Source organism: Condylostylus longicornis, unplaced genomic scaffold (assembly GCF_029603195.1).
Source record: "Condylostylus longicornis isolate FDR11 unplaced genomic scaffold, ASM2960319v2 ptg000096l, whole genome shotgun sequence".
NCBI lineage: Eukaryota > Metazoa > Arthropoda > Insecta > Diptera > Dolichopodidae > Condylostylus > Condylostylus longicornis.
Window position 1 is genome coordinate 421,495 of NW_026578064.1, and position 16,259 is coordinate 437,753.

The 16,259-nt window shown below is 31.7% G+C and overlaps 1 long non-coding RNA gene across 1 annotated transcript; it reads right to left on the reverse strand.

Annotated features, from left to right (window-relative positions):
- Positions 1-10,537: 10,537 nt before the first annotated feature.
- LOC129613905 (uncharacterized) lies at positions 10,538-14,633 on the reverse strand. The gene is made up of 3 exons (XR_008697349.1): positions 13,981-14,633; positions 13,732-13,901; positions 10,538-11,184 (listed from the first exon to the last, which is right to left on the reverse strand). It is a non-coding gene; the product is annotated as an uncharacterized LOC129613905 (long non-coding RNA).
- Positions 14,634-16,259: the final 1,626 nt, after the last annotated feature.

The following is a 16,259-nucleotide window of genomic DNA, read 5'->3' on the forward strand; positions in this document are numbered from 1 at the left end:
GAATAGATTAGAATTTAGCATTTTACAGTTTTTCTCTCAAACAATAAAAATAAAATTTTAGGTAGATACATACGTACAGTTGCCACAAAACATCTTATGTCTTTTATAAAATCTGACATTTATTTAAGTTTATTTCGAATTTTCGAACTTAAAATATATGTGAGATCATTATATTTTCGAATATTATTTATTTCTCGTTCTCGGTTCGTGTTTCTAATAATAATAAAGTCGGGTGAAACCAATGGTTTGTATTGTAGCACTTTTCCCTTCAACAAGTGAAAATTCTGCTTTTAAATACAGTCTATGTATACCTATCACACTATAAAAATTATTTTCATTCATATACAAAACTATTTCTAGGATTGCATATAGTTAGGATGATACATACATGCAGTCTTTGAAATAAAGCAAAAATTAATATAAAGAGGGGTTAACATAATGCTCGATTTTAAGGGTTAATTGTGTGAGTTAAGAAAAATAATTATATTTTTTAGTTTCATGGAATTTACCGTTAGCTTTTTGCGTTTATAAAAATTTGGAAAAGCTTGCGGTTTCGGAAATATAGGGTGTCAAAAATTCAAATTTTACGAATTTCAAGAGGTGATAACTTGAGAGGGGGTTTAGATGGAAAAAATTTCTTCTAACGAAATGAATTATTTGTTAATGTCTAAAAGCCCCTAAAATTTCAAAGTTCTAGAATATAGGATCTAGAAGAAAAACGACATCAAAAATTTGGAAAAAAAGGTCTTTGGATAACGGTAAATTTCAACGGCCATTTTGTTTTTCTAAAGTTTAACTATAGTGTACCACGCTAGGGGAAGCAAGCTGCTGCCTTTCTGCGTTTGCAAAATTTCAAAAATGCTTATGGTTTCATTGCAACAAATATTTAAAAAAGGCCATTTTTAGGGTTTTGGGGGGGTATAACTTCTAGAGGGGGGAGATAGGTAAAAATTTTGTTCTACGAAAATAAGTTGGGTTCCATAATGGGATAGTGATGCGTTTTATGTTGCTGTAACCTGCTAGCAGCATCTAGCCTCTCCTATTCAATTCCGACTCTCACCTACACGTGGTGGAACGATTGGGTAACCAACCCCAGTGTAGTAGTATGGTCGGGGACAGACGAGAGCGGGAGGTGTGCTGCCTTGTACATTGGGGGGTTGGAACCCCAAAGGCTAGGAGACGGAAACTCCAAAATCAAATGACCCGCGCCTGCTGGAAGGAGGATAGTCGGTGGTTAGCTTAGCTCGCTGCCTCCCAGACGATAAAAAAAATTGCTCATAGTACTAGAAATTTAGCCTCGGATAAAAGATTGGAAACAAATGGTAATGACCCGGAACGAATTAAGGACAAACGATTAAGAACAAAGCGATTATGGAAAAAACAAAACATCTTGCGTTTTAGCTGCTGGAATATAACATCATTCAACAATAAAGATCAGGAGTTAATTATAGAAATGAAACATCATAAAATAGACTTTTGTGCGTTGTCAGAAACCAAAAAGAAGGGAAAAGGATCAACTAAATTAGATGAATATACTTTAATTTACAGTGGTAGAGATAAAGATCAAAGAGCACAATCAGGAGTTGGTTTATTATTACACAATAGATTTGAACAGTGCATAGATAACATAAAATACATAAACGACAGGTTGCTTCTAGTATCCCTCAAATTCCGCAATACCCAAGTCCATATTTTTAGCATATACGCACCAGACATAAGCAAACCCTTCGAAGAAACAGAACTATTTTACGATAATCTTCAACTAGAACTCAACCAACTTCCTAATAGCAGCAAAGTAATAATAATAGGTGACTTCAATGCCAGAATTGGTAATAGTGTACTAAATGGAATAAAGCAGAGGTTCAATGAAGATGTTATTAATGAAAATGGAGAAGCCCTAATAGGTTTTTGTGCAAACAATGAACTCCGAATCAACAACACCTTCTTCCCACACAAGGAACAACACAAGTACACATGGCGAAACACCAGGGGCTACCAATCAATGATAGACTACATTATTACTAGCAGATCTATACATCCAACACAAATCCTGGATGTAAGAGCTCTGTCATCTGGAAATGTAGGAACGGAGCATAATCTGATACTTTGCAAAATCCGTATGGAAATTAGATTATTTAACTCTAAACCAGCTGAGTATATTCAAAAAATAAATACAGAATCGATATCAGATCCAAGTACGAAAATTCTATATAAGGACAGATTAGATCGAAAAATTCTAAACAATCCCATAGAAGACGACGATGTAATCGAAACGGCTTGGTGTAAACTAAAGAAATATATCAACGAGGCAATTAACGAATCTGTTGGAATTAGAAAAATAAACATAAACAGCAGAAGAAACAATAAGCCCTGGTTTACCGAAGAAGTCAAAATACTTGCCGCTGAAAAAAGAAAATCATATCTAAAGTACAGAAGCAAGAAAACTCCTGAGGAATATAGAATATACAGTTCAGTCAGAAACGCAGTTAATGTAAAAATTCGCCAAATCAAGACTGACTTCTGGAACAAATTCACCAAAGATATGGAGTACGACTTATATGGTAGCCAAAAGAAGATATGGAACTTTTTGAGAAATAGAAAAAAGCCGGTTAATGAATATACACAGAAGGCGTCAATTAGTGCTGAAACATGGACCTCTTACTTCGAAAATCTTTATTCAAGTGTAGGTCAAATCAACGATATCCCACCAGTAGACCAGGAGGCTGTTTTTTCCATTCGGGAGGAAGCAGTCAAGGAAATAATTGAATCAATAAAAAATAGAAAATCACCTGGCATTGACGATATACACAACGAGGCTCTCAAATATGGTGGCGATAAATTGATAACCGAAATCACAAAATTGTTCAACAAGGTTTTGAGTTACAATGAGATACCCGCGGATTGGAGGACTAGTATAACTATACCAGTCTTTAAAAAAGGCAGCAAAGATGACCCCAAAAATTATAGAGGTATAACATTGTTGAGTGCCGTCCAAAAGGTTCTCACAAATATCATTGGGCAACAACTAAAAGAAAGTATTGATATTTCTGATGAGCAAAATGGTTTCAGAAAGAACAGGTCCACAATTGATGCAATATTTACATTGCGGCAGATAGTCGAAAAGTCTATTGAATATAACAAGCCAGCCTTCTTATGTTTTGTTGATCTCACACAAGCGTTTGATCGCGTGCAACTCCAGGATGTTCTTCAAATATTGAGTGAACAAAATGTTGACCAGAGTATTATTAACTTGATACAAAATCTTAACACAAACAATACTACAAGAATAAAAGTGAATGGGAAACTTACTGGTGCTATACCTATCTCTAATGGTATTCGACAGGGAGATAGTTTAAGCCCAACATTGTTCAATTTAGTCATGGACAAAATTATAAGAGCCATAAAATCAATGCACATTGGGTACCGATTGGAAAACCATGCCATTAGCATTATATGTTACGCAGATAATGCTGTCTTGATAGCGGAGAGCGAAAATGATATCCAGCGTTTATTATTTAAATTCCAACAAACTGCTGAGCAACTAAACATGCTAATATCTGCGCAAAAAACTAAAGGATTAGTAATATCAAAGGACCCAATCCGTTGCAAATTAATGACGTACAACAAAACAATTGAACAAGTTATGAGCTTTCAATATCTTGGCGCCGAAATTTCTAGTTGTAAAAATATTGCACGTGAAGTACAGTATCAAGCTAATAAGGCAAGTGTTGTCGCGGGTTGTCTTCGAGACGTGATCTGGAAAAACAAATTCATGCTCCTAGAAAATAAAGTAAGAATATACAAGACCAGCGTGAGACCAATACTTACTTATGCAGCAGAAACACGAGCCGAAACTTCCAGAACAAAGCAAATGGTTAGAAAAACAGAGATGAGAGTGTTGCGCGAAATAACTGGCTATTCACTCAGAGATAGAATAAGGAGCGAGGCTATACGAGAGGAGTGCAACATTCAAGACGTAGTAAGATGGACCAGATCAAGAAGACGTTATTGGCGAGATCATGTCGAAAGAATGCCATCTAACAGCATCACAAAAATCGCATCCATAGAGCGCCCACAAACAAGGAGACCGATTGGGAGACCACCCAAAAGATGGCGCGAAAGCTGGGTTTCAACATCGCAAGAATAAATCTAGTAGAACACATTTCGAAGAAATAACGTATGAAGAAGAAGAAGAATAAAATAAGTTTCTAGTAAAGATCTATGTATATATAAAATTTCAGCTTTCTATCTTCAAGGGTGTAGAGGTTTTGTAAACAGACACACGGACAGACGGACGGACGGACGGACGGACGGACGGACGGACGGACGGATGGACGGACGGACGGACGGACGGACGGACAGAGTGAAACTAATAAGCACTTTTTTCAAAAAATTTTTTGGAAAAGTGCTAAAAAGTATTACTTCATTTGTTGGTTTGCTTTTCTAGTAATATGTATAAAGTATAAAAGAAAAAGGTGCTTTTGTTATACAAAATTTTTTTCAGAAAATCTTAAAATAGAGCTATTTCGGGGCTAAAAAGTTCCAATGTCAGATTTTTATTATAAAGTAAATATTATTATAAAAGTTTAAAGAAAATTTCCAAAAAAATATTTTTATAATATGTAGTTAAGTACATAAATATGTATGTATATTTTTTTTTAAAGCTTCCCATCTAATTTTTTTAAGCTTCCTATATGAATTGAATAATATTCAAAACTGTGGTTTGGCATATAGAAACACATAATAATTATTAAATTATGGGGGTAATATACATAAATAAGTTTTTCAAATAAATAAAAGGTTTAGGCAAAAAAAAAATAATAATTGTATTCAAATACATGTATGTACATATGAATGTAATTTTTCAAATAAAGAAAAGGTTTAGGCAAAAACAAAATAATAATTTTATTCAAATATATGTAGTATGTACATATGAATGTATTAAAATTTAGCATTTTACAGTTTTTCTCTTGGAACAGTAAAAATAAAATTCTAACTACATACGTACATATATTATATTCTGTATGTATATTTTTTTAAAGCTTGGTGACGAAACATAATATTGAAAACAACAACAAATGAAGCATTATTATTCAGATGCCACAAAACATCTGATGTCTTTGAAAAAAGCTGACATTTATTTACGTTAAAACTATTTCGATTTTCCGAACCAAAAATATGTGAGATCATTATATTTTCAAATATTATTTAGATTATAGGAACGCTAATTGGAGCGTGTTTCAGGACTACCTTATCAAAAATTTGCACAAGGAGGCAGATTTGAGTTCGGTTATCTATTCAGATGATATGGATAATATGTTAGTTCACTTAAATGACAAAAACGGTGCTACGATTAGACTTGCTATACCAACTAAGAGTGTGAGGGTTTTCGGTACTTCTCTTCAACAAAATATATTAAATTTAAATCAAAAAAGAAATGCAATAAAAAGAAAATGGCAAAAATGCAGATATACTATTTTAAAATCTCAAATGGATCACTTAAATTTTATTATACGGGGTGAAAAAATTAAGTTTAGGAATTTAAAATGGAATGGACTATTAAAATCTTTTAAGAAGTGTTCAAGACCTTTTTAGAAGATATGCAAGGTAATTAAAAACAAAAACCAAGATATTCCTATATTAATTGAGGTATTTCTCCATCGAGTATTTCTCGAAGAAAAAGAGCTCCAATTCATCGTTGGGTAAATCCCAAATAAATAGTTCAAGTAGAATCTACTTGAACTATTGGCTTGATATCAAATAGATGCATTAAACATTTACCAAGGAGAGTTATTAGTTACATACATATGTTGCATGTTGAACTGCTGCTTGAAACTTGGTTATTACGCTTCGAACTTGAGGGAGGCAAAAATTATAGTTATCCTGAGACATCATAAGCCGCCTGATTTGCCTGGCAGCTACAGACCAATTAGTCTCTTGAATGGCCTTTCAAAAATTTTCAAGAGGGTAATTAAGACCAGGTTGGTAGCTTTTATTGAACAGAGCAGAGTCTTACCAAATGAACAATTCGGTTTCAGGTTGGGTCACAATACCCTACACCCGCTTTTAAGAATTAAAAATTTTAAAAAGGAAAACTTTAGCCATAGCAGAAATGGAATGGTATGGTCACACTTGATGTTAGTGCGGCATTTGACTGCGTGTGGCATAAGGGTCTTGTTCATAAACTTCATATTTTGGGTTTTCCCACATACTTAATTAAAATTATTAAAAACTTTTTATTGAATAGAACATATAAAATACATATTGATAAAATAGAAATTAACTTGTTTGAAATTAGTGCAGGAGCCCCGTAGGGCTCATTATTAGGTCCAATTTTATATGACATATTTACGTCGGATATTCCACATTTTCAAAAATCTCTTTTATCAATATTTGCTGATGATACGGTTGTGCTTAAATCACTTTGGATTCAAGGATTACATTTAAACTACAGATCTGGAACACTATAGACAAATGTAACAAAGTAATTAGAATTCTGTACCCATTTATCAATAGGAACTCGACTTTATCTGTGGAAAATAAATTAATTATAATGAAATTTAATATTTTGCTGTACGGTTCTCCAGTTTGGGGCGACTGCGCAAAGACCCACATTTCGAAGCTACTGGTAGCACAGAACAAACTCTTGAAGATGATATTTAATCTTCCCTTTTACTACTCTACCACCAAACTACACAGGAAGGCCAATTTGAAAACTATAGATGAAAAAATATTAATTTTAAAGGAGAAATTTAATTTTAAATTACAATTTTCTGAAAACGAAATCATTAAAAATATGTATCAACAATTACTATAAAATACCAATTTTAAACTTTTTAATAACTGGTAACAATTTTATTTTAGTTTTAAGTATAGTTATAATTTCGAAGTCAAACAAGGTTTTTTCTCATTTTTCCTTGAAAATGTAAACTTCCCATTTAAATAAGTATTAAATATATAAAACATTCAAAATATCTTAGTTGTGAAGACTTTAAATAGCCTAAACTCTATAAAAAAAATTACTAATTATTTTAAGACAAAAATTAGTATATTATTGGAAGATTATAAATAAAAAAAAAATATGTTTGGTGGTTCCATCTTTATTTCTAATATGAACCGATTAATTCGAGTACAAACTTCTGATGTAATAAATGATGTTTGGGTCAATATCGATCCTTTTTAGTACTTCTAGAAGTTTGTTATGATTCGCCCTGTCAAAAGCTTTTTCGTTGTTAATAAAACATAGAAATAAATCTTTCTGCACGTGTTTACGATTTTGCACCAGCACTTAACAGCATCTCTGACTACAAATTGAGTTTTTTTCAAGTGCTCCTCGCACCTTTCATAAATTCTTATGTGAAGTGCTTTTAAAAATATTTTTAATGCATGACTCATCAAACTTATTAATGTATAATCTCTACAACGTTTCGCGTTGGGTTTTTTGGCAGTGTTATAAAGACGGGTTTTAGTCATTCTTCCGAAAATATTCCAGTTGTGTAGATTTTATTGAAAATTGCTTTAAAATACAAAGATTTCAATCATGAATAAGATTAAGAACTTTGCTTGGCACTTCATCTAGATCAGGGGCTTTGTCGCATTTAGTCATTTTAACCGCACTACAAATTTCACTTTTGTTATAGGAAGATAAGGTCATCACTAGCAAAATAATTTCTCTCAAACGGATGAAATAGAAAAACTTTTAAACTTCTAAATCCATTATTATCTGGTGTTGATGATCTATTAAGCAATATGAGTTAGGCTTTTTAGCAAGACCCGATAATTCATTTGTTTTTTTTTATGAAGATTAAAATCGTCATGCAAATGTTGAAGGCTTTCTAATTCATTACATTATTTTGTCATCCAGTTTTCTTTTCCTCTTCTACATTGTTTTAATTTTTTTATTTAGTCGGTTGTACTCCAAACGATTTCTCTTCTTAGATTCTCTATTTTTTCCCATCAAAGACAGGATATTGTGTGTCATCCATTTTTGCTCGGTGGACCCTTTCGTCTTCCCATGGAATAAGTGGAATTTTAATTTAAAACTGTTTTTGCATCGCGGCTTTTGTGTTTATGTTTATGAAATTCTGGCTTTCGTGTTTATGTCTTTGAGTTTGTCCAGTTTTGGTACTTAGGAGTTCTTTTGCGTTTAATTATAGACGTTTGCTTCAATCTCATTTTTGCCAGGAGAAAGATATGGTCAGGTAGGATATTCGCTCCTGGATATATTGATACCTTAAAGATTGAATTAGCAAATCGGTGGTTAATTACAATATAGTATATTTGGTCTTTAACTATAATTCATTGGACTATTAGATGGTGCTGTCCAAGTATACAGTCTTCTAAGGAGAAGTTCATACCAAGTGTTTGTCAGCTTAAGATTCAATTCCTACAGAATTGAAGCAGTCTGTCTCCTATTTTATTTCGTGCGCCCAGTCCAAACGGTCCAATGGATTTTGCTGTTTTCCACCCACCCATTTTTGCGTTGATATCGCACATTAATATGCTTATATTATTTGGCTTTGTTAGCTTGAAGATGTTTTTGATTTCATTATAAAATTTTTTGACTTTATCATCGTCCTTTTCAACTGTGGGAGCCTGATATTTAAACCTGATATTAAACTTGAATGATATTTAGGTTTACCAATTTGGCATTAAGTTTGAGAAATAGTGTTCTGTCAGAATATGGGACAAACTCATTCACGTATTGCCGCATATATTTTGGAATGATAATTCCAACGCCTCTACGCTCACTTGTGTAATTGTTGCCTGAAGAGTATTCTCCGCAATTTGACTATCAGGTTTCACTGACTCCAAGAAAATTTAAACGATGCAATTCCAGGATCGCTTTGTGCAATTTTCCAAGGTTGCAATTTTTAGATTTAAATTTTGGCTTTTACCTCCAGAATAATCCATCCTCTGGTTGCAGGATACTGAAGGTCTTTCTTGTTGGTATTACATTTCCATGTGACTTTTCTACGAATATTACTTCAGTTGTTTCCCGCTGTCTACTGAAGAGTTTGCTAGTTTCCTTCTGAAGATGAGAGCAGGAATTAAGTAGGGGTGGCTAAGTGGTGCCAACTTGATACAGCAACATATATCGCATCATATCCCATTTTGGAAACCAATAAGAAATGATGATTAATACGTGCACTGAAAGTTCTAAATTAAATATCAAAAATTTTTTACACATTCATACTTAGAAATCTTCAGGAGCGTTCCACGTTTCCAGGTTTGCAATGTCTGCAAATCAGTTATGCAATATCATTAATATGGTAGATAAAAAGTAGATATGAAACGCGTGTAGAAAGGAAAAAAAAGAAAAATGGATTTAGAAAAGAAAAATTGTATATGAAAACTTATTATTAAAAATTTGCTTTTAGAATTAGTTAACAGCAAATATCGAAAAAGTCAACATTTTTATTTAGGAAAAAAAAATTTGGATTATACATATTTTTATTTGATAGTTTAAGTAAAATTATTAGTTTTAAAAACTACGGTAGGCTAGTCACCTACCTAGCTAACTCTCTATGACACTATGAAACTAGTGCATAAGAAATCATGCACTAGCCCTATACTCCTCCTAGGAGTGAAGAAGGAAAAAAATTAGTTTTAAAAAGACACAAAAATTACAAAGAACGTAGTCAAGTAATTCTTCAATATCCGATATTTTTCTGTTATACTCTCCTATTTCATAATGTTTTTGCAGTAGTTATAAAAACGCTTAAAATTTTTTTAGAACTTTAAGCACAACTGCTACTTTTAAATATCCTTTTTCTTATAGAATTTTTCAGATTTTGCAATTTGGATTAATTATCGAACGTGCTTTATAATAAAACTTAAGTTATAGAAAATCTCCAGTCTAATGAGTTATGACATAGTGTTAAAAAGTATATCACAAAAGTTTTTCTTTTTTTTGTTTTGCAATTTAAGCTACTTACATACACATGTATTTACTTGAAGTTCTAAAGGAACCTCTGGCAAATACGAATGAATTACACTTATTCAAAAGTACTGTTTTGAAAAGCTAAAAAGTAAAAGCAAAAGGAAAGGTAAATGGTTAGTGCAATAGGGTTTTAGAGATACACAACTGAATCTTGGAAAATCCAATCTAAAATCCATCTACCTCCTGTGCTTTCATGTCTGTCTTCATCAAATTAGTACTAATATATTCCACATTTTATATTAAATTCAGAAAAAAAACTTAATGCTCATAAATAATTTTGTAGCCTTCCAATATAGTTATTAAACTTTATTTATTTACTTTATATCAAAATAATTTTGAAGCAGTGAACTTATTTGACGTGTTCGGATCCCTTTTAAGCTTCGAACATTTAATAAATGAAAGATAAAATTTATAAAGATATTTTAAGTATTAGTAGTCTCTTTAGTAATAAAAGGACTACTAATATTGAAAAAGAAACATTTTTCTAAAAGTTATATTGTATTATAAAGAATCATTTTTAAAAGTAAACTTATGACGATCAAAAGCATTTTTTGTATAAATTTATTTGAAATCTTAAACTTATTTTAACTGTTGAACTACAAAGTTTATAAAATCTTAAATTTAATTGAAAATATTAAATAATTGAAAAAATTCAATTTAATTGAAACAATTATTTCTGAATTATTTTTAAAAATTTGTAAATTTTTAATATTAAAAATTGTATAATTTACAATTATTATAAAAAATTATAAAATATTAAATTTTTATCATAAAATATTAAATTTTATTGCCGAAGCCTTAACTTTACATGATGGTAAAAATGCCTAGAGTTTCCCCTGTGAAACATTTATATAGTAGAAAAGCATTAGAGGTTACCATCTGATATCTACAAATCTGCAAATGTTTTTTTAATTGAGTTATTTCCGAGTTTTTTTGGGCATAATCAATTTTTTTTATTTTTATATTTTAACCCCCTTATATTTTAACTGGGCACAGTTCTCATGATCATATTAAAAAATTATCGATGTCGCCTACAAGATTTACATTTATTTGAAATTTACATTATGCATTATCGATACCATCATCATAATAGACCATCATTTCTTTTTGTATCTTACTTCGCTCCTGGGAGAATCGGGCTGATACTTGATATTGTATATAACCATGAACCAGTTTCTTGCGTCAGTGAGTTTACCGTTAATATACCATCGTAATAAATTTTTATGTTGATATTGCTGTACCTGCAATGAGAAGAAAAGCAAGAGAACACAAAACTTCAATTATTTTATAAAAGAAAACTTGTGTATACATTTGGTTTATATAAATTCAACTGCTATTTGTTTTTTTATTTTTAATAACTTTCCAATGTTATCTTTACAATGCTATCAAATAATAATAAACTCACATCACTACCAGCTTGTACTCCAATTTACACATAATAATGTAAACACTCACATAATAATGTAATTTTAATACTAAACTCATTTTTTACCACTTTTCCAAAAATTTTTTTGAAAAAAGTGCTTATTAGTTTCACTCTGTCCGTCCGTCCGTCCTTCCGTCCGTGGACACTTTTTTGTTTACAAAACTTCTACACCCTTGAAGATAGAAAGCTAAAATTTCATACGTACATAAATCTTCACTAGAAACTTATTTCTGTAGAACAAATTTTTACCTACCTCCCTCCCTTTAGAAGTTATACCCCCACCCCAAAACCCTAAAAATGGCCTTTTTTAACTATTTGTTGCAATGAAACCATAAGCATTTTTGAAATTTTGCAAACGCAAAAAGGCAGTGGCTTGTTTCCTCTAGCGTGGTATACTATAATTAAACTTTAGAAAAACAAAATGGCCGTTCAAATTTACCGTTATTAAAAGTCCTTTTTTTTCCAAATTTTTGATGCCGTTTTTCTTCTAGACCCCAGCACGTAGAAGCTTGAAATTTTAGGAGCTTTTAGATATTAACAACTAGTTCATTTCGTTAGAAGAAAATTTGTTACCATCTCCAGCACCTCTCAAGTTATCGCCTCTTGAATTTTGTAAAATTTGAATTTTTGACACCTTATATTTCCGAAACCGCAAGCTTTTTCAAATTTCTATAAACGCAAAAAGCTAACGGCAAATTTCATGAAATTAAAAAATATAATTATTTTTCTTATCTCACACAATTAACCCTTAAAATCGAGCATTATGTTAACCCTTCTTTATATTAATTTTTGCTTTATTTCAAAGACTGCATAAATCGATCATCTTAAATATATGCAATCCTAGAAATAGTTTTGTATATGAATGAAAATAATTTTAATAGTGTGACAGCTATACATAGACTGTATTGAACAGCAGAATTTTCACTTGTTGAAGGGAAAAGTGCTACAATACAAACCATTGGTTTGACCCAACTTTATTTATAATTCTGCCTTGTTTATTTTAGTCCATTGACAATTTCCATTGTTCCCTCAAACTTTAAACTTTTTATCATGACATATTTCAATTAGGGTATTTGTTTCTACTTTAACACTATAGAAAATAATTTTTATTGTAATATGACACCAATGGTGTTTTGGTTTATTACTTCTTAACAGTTTTTGCTGTTATAAGATTTGATTTAATTTTGAATTGTTAGAACATTAGAATTGTTAGACATTTTGAATTGTTAGAACATTAGAATTATAATTCAAAAAAACGTATCAAAGGATTTAGATATCTTAATAACTTCAATAAGCTCTTATTAAAGTTCTGATATCTTGGGAACCATAGATCTTATGACTTGATTCAAAAAAACTTGTAATAGCGGCTAAAAGAACAACAGAAAATTAAATATCCAAAAAAGTTCTACCATTTTTTTGGAACCCTACTTTTTGGACAAAATTGAGAGGTTTTACTTTTTTTTAACGTTCTTTATTATTATTACAGGAATACATTTTTTTAATATGTCTGTTCGACTTCTGGCTCCCATCATAATTAAATTAATACGAAAAGTGCAGTCATCACTGCACTTTTCGTATTAAATCACTGTATGAACGGAGTAGTCGCAGTCAATCACTGTGATTGAAAAATTACGGCTTGTTTTCAAATCTACTCAGAATATTCTGAATATGTCAAAAGAAAAATTTGAGGAGTACCTAGCAATGAGAACAAAGAATTTGTATTGATCTGTGAAGTAACGAGTATTCATAAATTCGAAAAAGTAACTAGATTGCACCTACTGAATGCAAAGTAGGAGCCTAAATCATCTCCCGGAGTTCTATCTTTTCAATAAATTCGCTTATCTTGTGAGGGCCAATTGCTGCAGCCCGTCAGCCTGCCAAAACAGAGCTTCCCAGAAACCTCAAGGTGCATTGTGGTCTCCACCTCTTCCTCAGCGAATCTACAGATATCAACGCCCTGGATTGGGTATAAATATTTCGACTACCTACTTCTTGTGAAGGCCACCGCCATAGTGTTGCTCAGATTTAGACGGAGAAGCAGCGTGACGCGTAATCGTTAGCCGATATAAGACAATCTCCGTTTCCAATCAAGAATGTCGTTCTGATCTGATTGCCCACTACGTTTACTCCATCGTTTTCAATAAGAACTATGTGACATTAATTAGGGCAAATGAATAAAGATGATTCTGACCAACCGCTATGACTAAAGGGTATATCCCAGGTTACTTTTAAATATTCTAATAAAATACTCGTAGGGTAAAAAGTATTTCAATTACATAAACAATAAAAATTAGGACGTGGGGAACGTGGAGAATTGCATACTCTGAATTTCCTTGTACTAAAAATTCTAATAAGAACTCACCTCTAACGTTCGCATTGTTTTCGCATTCCACGAGAGGACTTACTTTTCTGCTTGTTGCAGCTGCCTCGTTACCTGCAAAATATGCTGATGAATCTATCACTTTCACACTAGTAACTTCAGTGTCGATGCAGACTTCGATATGAAATTATCCAGGTCCCAAATTATGAATTCTAAAAGAAAAACAAAATCAATATCCTTTCTTAATAGAATGCAAGTTCTGGCTAGATTTTACCTACAATCTCATATTACCTCTATATCTCTAATGGGCAACCCTTAATCTGTCCTCTATGCCCCCAATTTTCCTCCATTAGTGCGAACTCAAGTTATTGTTTGGTGAACCTCAGTGCCAAGACAGCCGAAGCTGCTTTGTCGAAGTGAAGATTCACTTGGGGTATCCCGGTTACTTTTTTTCCCCTTTTTGTTTAAAAATTTCTTATTTAAAATTTTTCTTGGTTATAGAACGATCTTTCCCTCTAACCAAAATTTTCTCATCTGGAGACAGTTTTCTGAAACTTAGGCGCCATATCCATCGGATAAACCTTTTCAGCGCCCGCTCCTACGTCCATCATGGTGTATTTCATTTAGTCGGAGGTTGCTCTGCGCTGACACCGACCCGTGAACAGAGATCTTCTCAAATTGGTACCTCAGAACGTGATCCACCCCTTTAATGGTGTTCGCTGATGCCACATCTACTGCTGTCTCTAGCCCATTGTCTGCTCCACCTTCTTTGTTTTTTGTTTTTAATTTATTACGTAAATTTAAAATCAATAAATCGTAAATTAAAATACTTTTTACTTCGTAATCATTTTTGAAGAAGTTCAGATTTTGAAACCTTTAATACATTTTTTGAATTTGTAAATCAGTTGTATTGAATTAAAAATTTAAATCATAAAATATTCGAAGTCGCCATCAAATTAAATCTGATAAAATCAAATATCTTTAATTGAATCTGAAAATTTTTAATTTTATAAAAACTTAAATATTTAAAGTTGGTTGCATAAAATTTTCGTTAAAAAGAAACAAGAAATATATATTAAAAAATTCATAAAGAGAAATAAAATTTGATAGAAAATTTAAAACCAAACCATTTTTGATTTTTATTTAAAATTATATTTTTAGTGTCGTAACATTTTCAGAGCTCAATAAAATTGCAAGTGAGGTCTTTTACAAATATAATTTAAACCTTTGTTTTAGATATAGAATTTAAAATTCATTTTGAAATAAAAAGAAAAAAATAAAACCTTCGAATATTTAAATTGGTCTAAAAATTTAAAATCCTACTAAAAAACCAATAAACCACTTACGCATGATAAAGTTTTATGGGTTTTGAGAGCAAACCTTTCTGAACATATCAATTTGATATAAAAGCTTTCATAATAAAACACATGATGTAATGCGATATATATCTATCCAAATTTTGTATGAACATAGCAAGGGGTCTTAGAAATTATTTGTGTGAACGAAATTCTAATCTTTTTAACTCTGCGATTATACACAATGTAATATTCAACCTTCAAATTTAAAACAAGTCGAATAGTAAATTCACTAGAAAAATGCAGATTTGAAAATGTCCGATTTTTGTTGTCTTTCAAATAGAATATGTTGAAATTACTGTGAAAATTTTTTGATTTAAAATGAAAAGAAAAACAATTGAAAGGAACTATTATAATTATTTTTAAGTTAGAAAAAATAAAAAAATTTTTATAATTTTTGAAAACGTACTTAATAAAATGCGAGTACTTAATAATAAAACAAAAATGCATATGTATTTTTGGGCCACAAGTGACTTATAGCTCTCGGGACTAAGAAAAACTGCAAAGGGTTGCATGCATTAATATCAAAAACAGAAATGGCGGTGCTATTGGGACCTAAATTATTCCACATGGTCAAGGAGCTTCTGGACGGCTATGACCAGAAAAATTTTAAGAGGGTCATGGAAAGTTCCAGGAACCAGGTGGGAAGTCTCATTGACATTGTCATCTCAGACGAAATTTGTTTCTGGAGGGCATTGATACCTGTAGATACTCTGAGAATGAGGTGGAGATCACAATGCACCTTGAGGTTTTTGGGAAGCTTTGTTGTGGCAGGCTGACGGACTGCAGCAATTGGCCCTCACAAGATAAACCAATTTATTGAAAAGATAGATCTCCGCGAGATGTTTTAGGCTCCTACTTTGTAATTGGTGTGTACAACCCAGTTACTTGGCCCTATTTATAAATACTCGTTACTTCACTGATCAATACAAGCTACTTTGTACTCATTACTAGAGATTTCTAGGTAAATTTTTTTTTTGACATATTCAGTATAGTCCAAGTAGATATAAAATCAAACCTTCATTTTCAATCACAGTGACTGATTGTGACTACTCCGCTCATACACTGATTCCAATGACTGCATTTTTCATATTAATCTAATTATGATGTACTTGGGAGCCAGAAGTCCTACAGACATGATTTAAAAAATGTACTCCTGTAATATGAATAATAAAGAAATTCGAAAAAGAAAAGTAAATCCCCTCAACTTTGTCC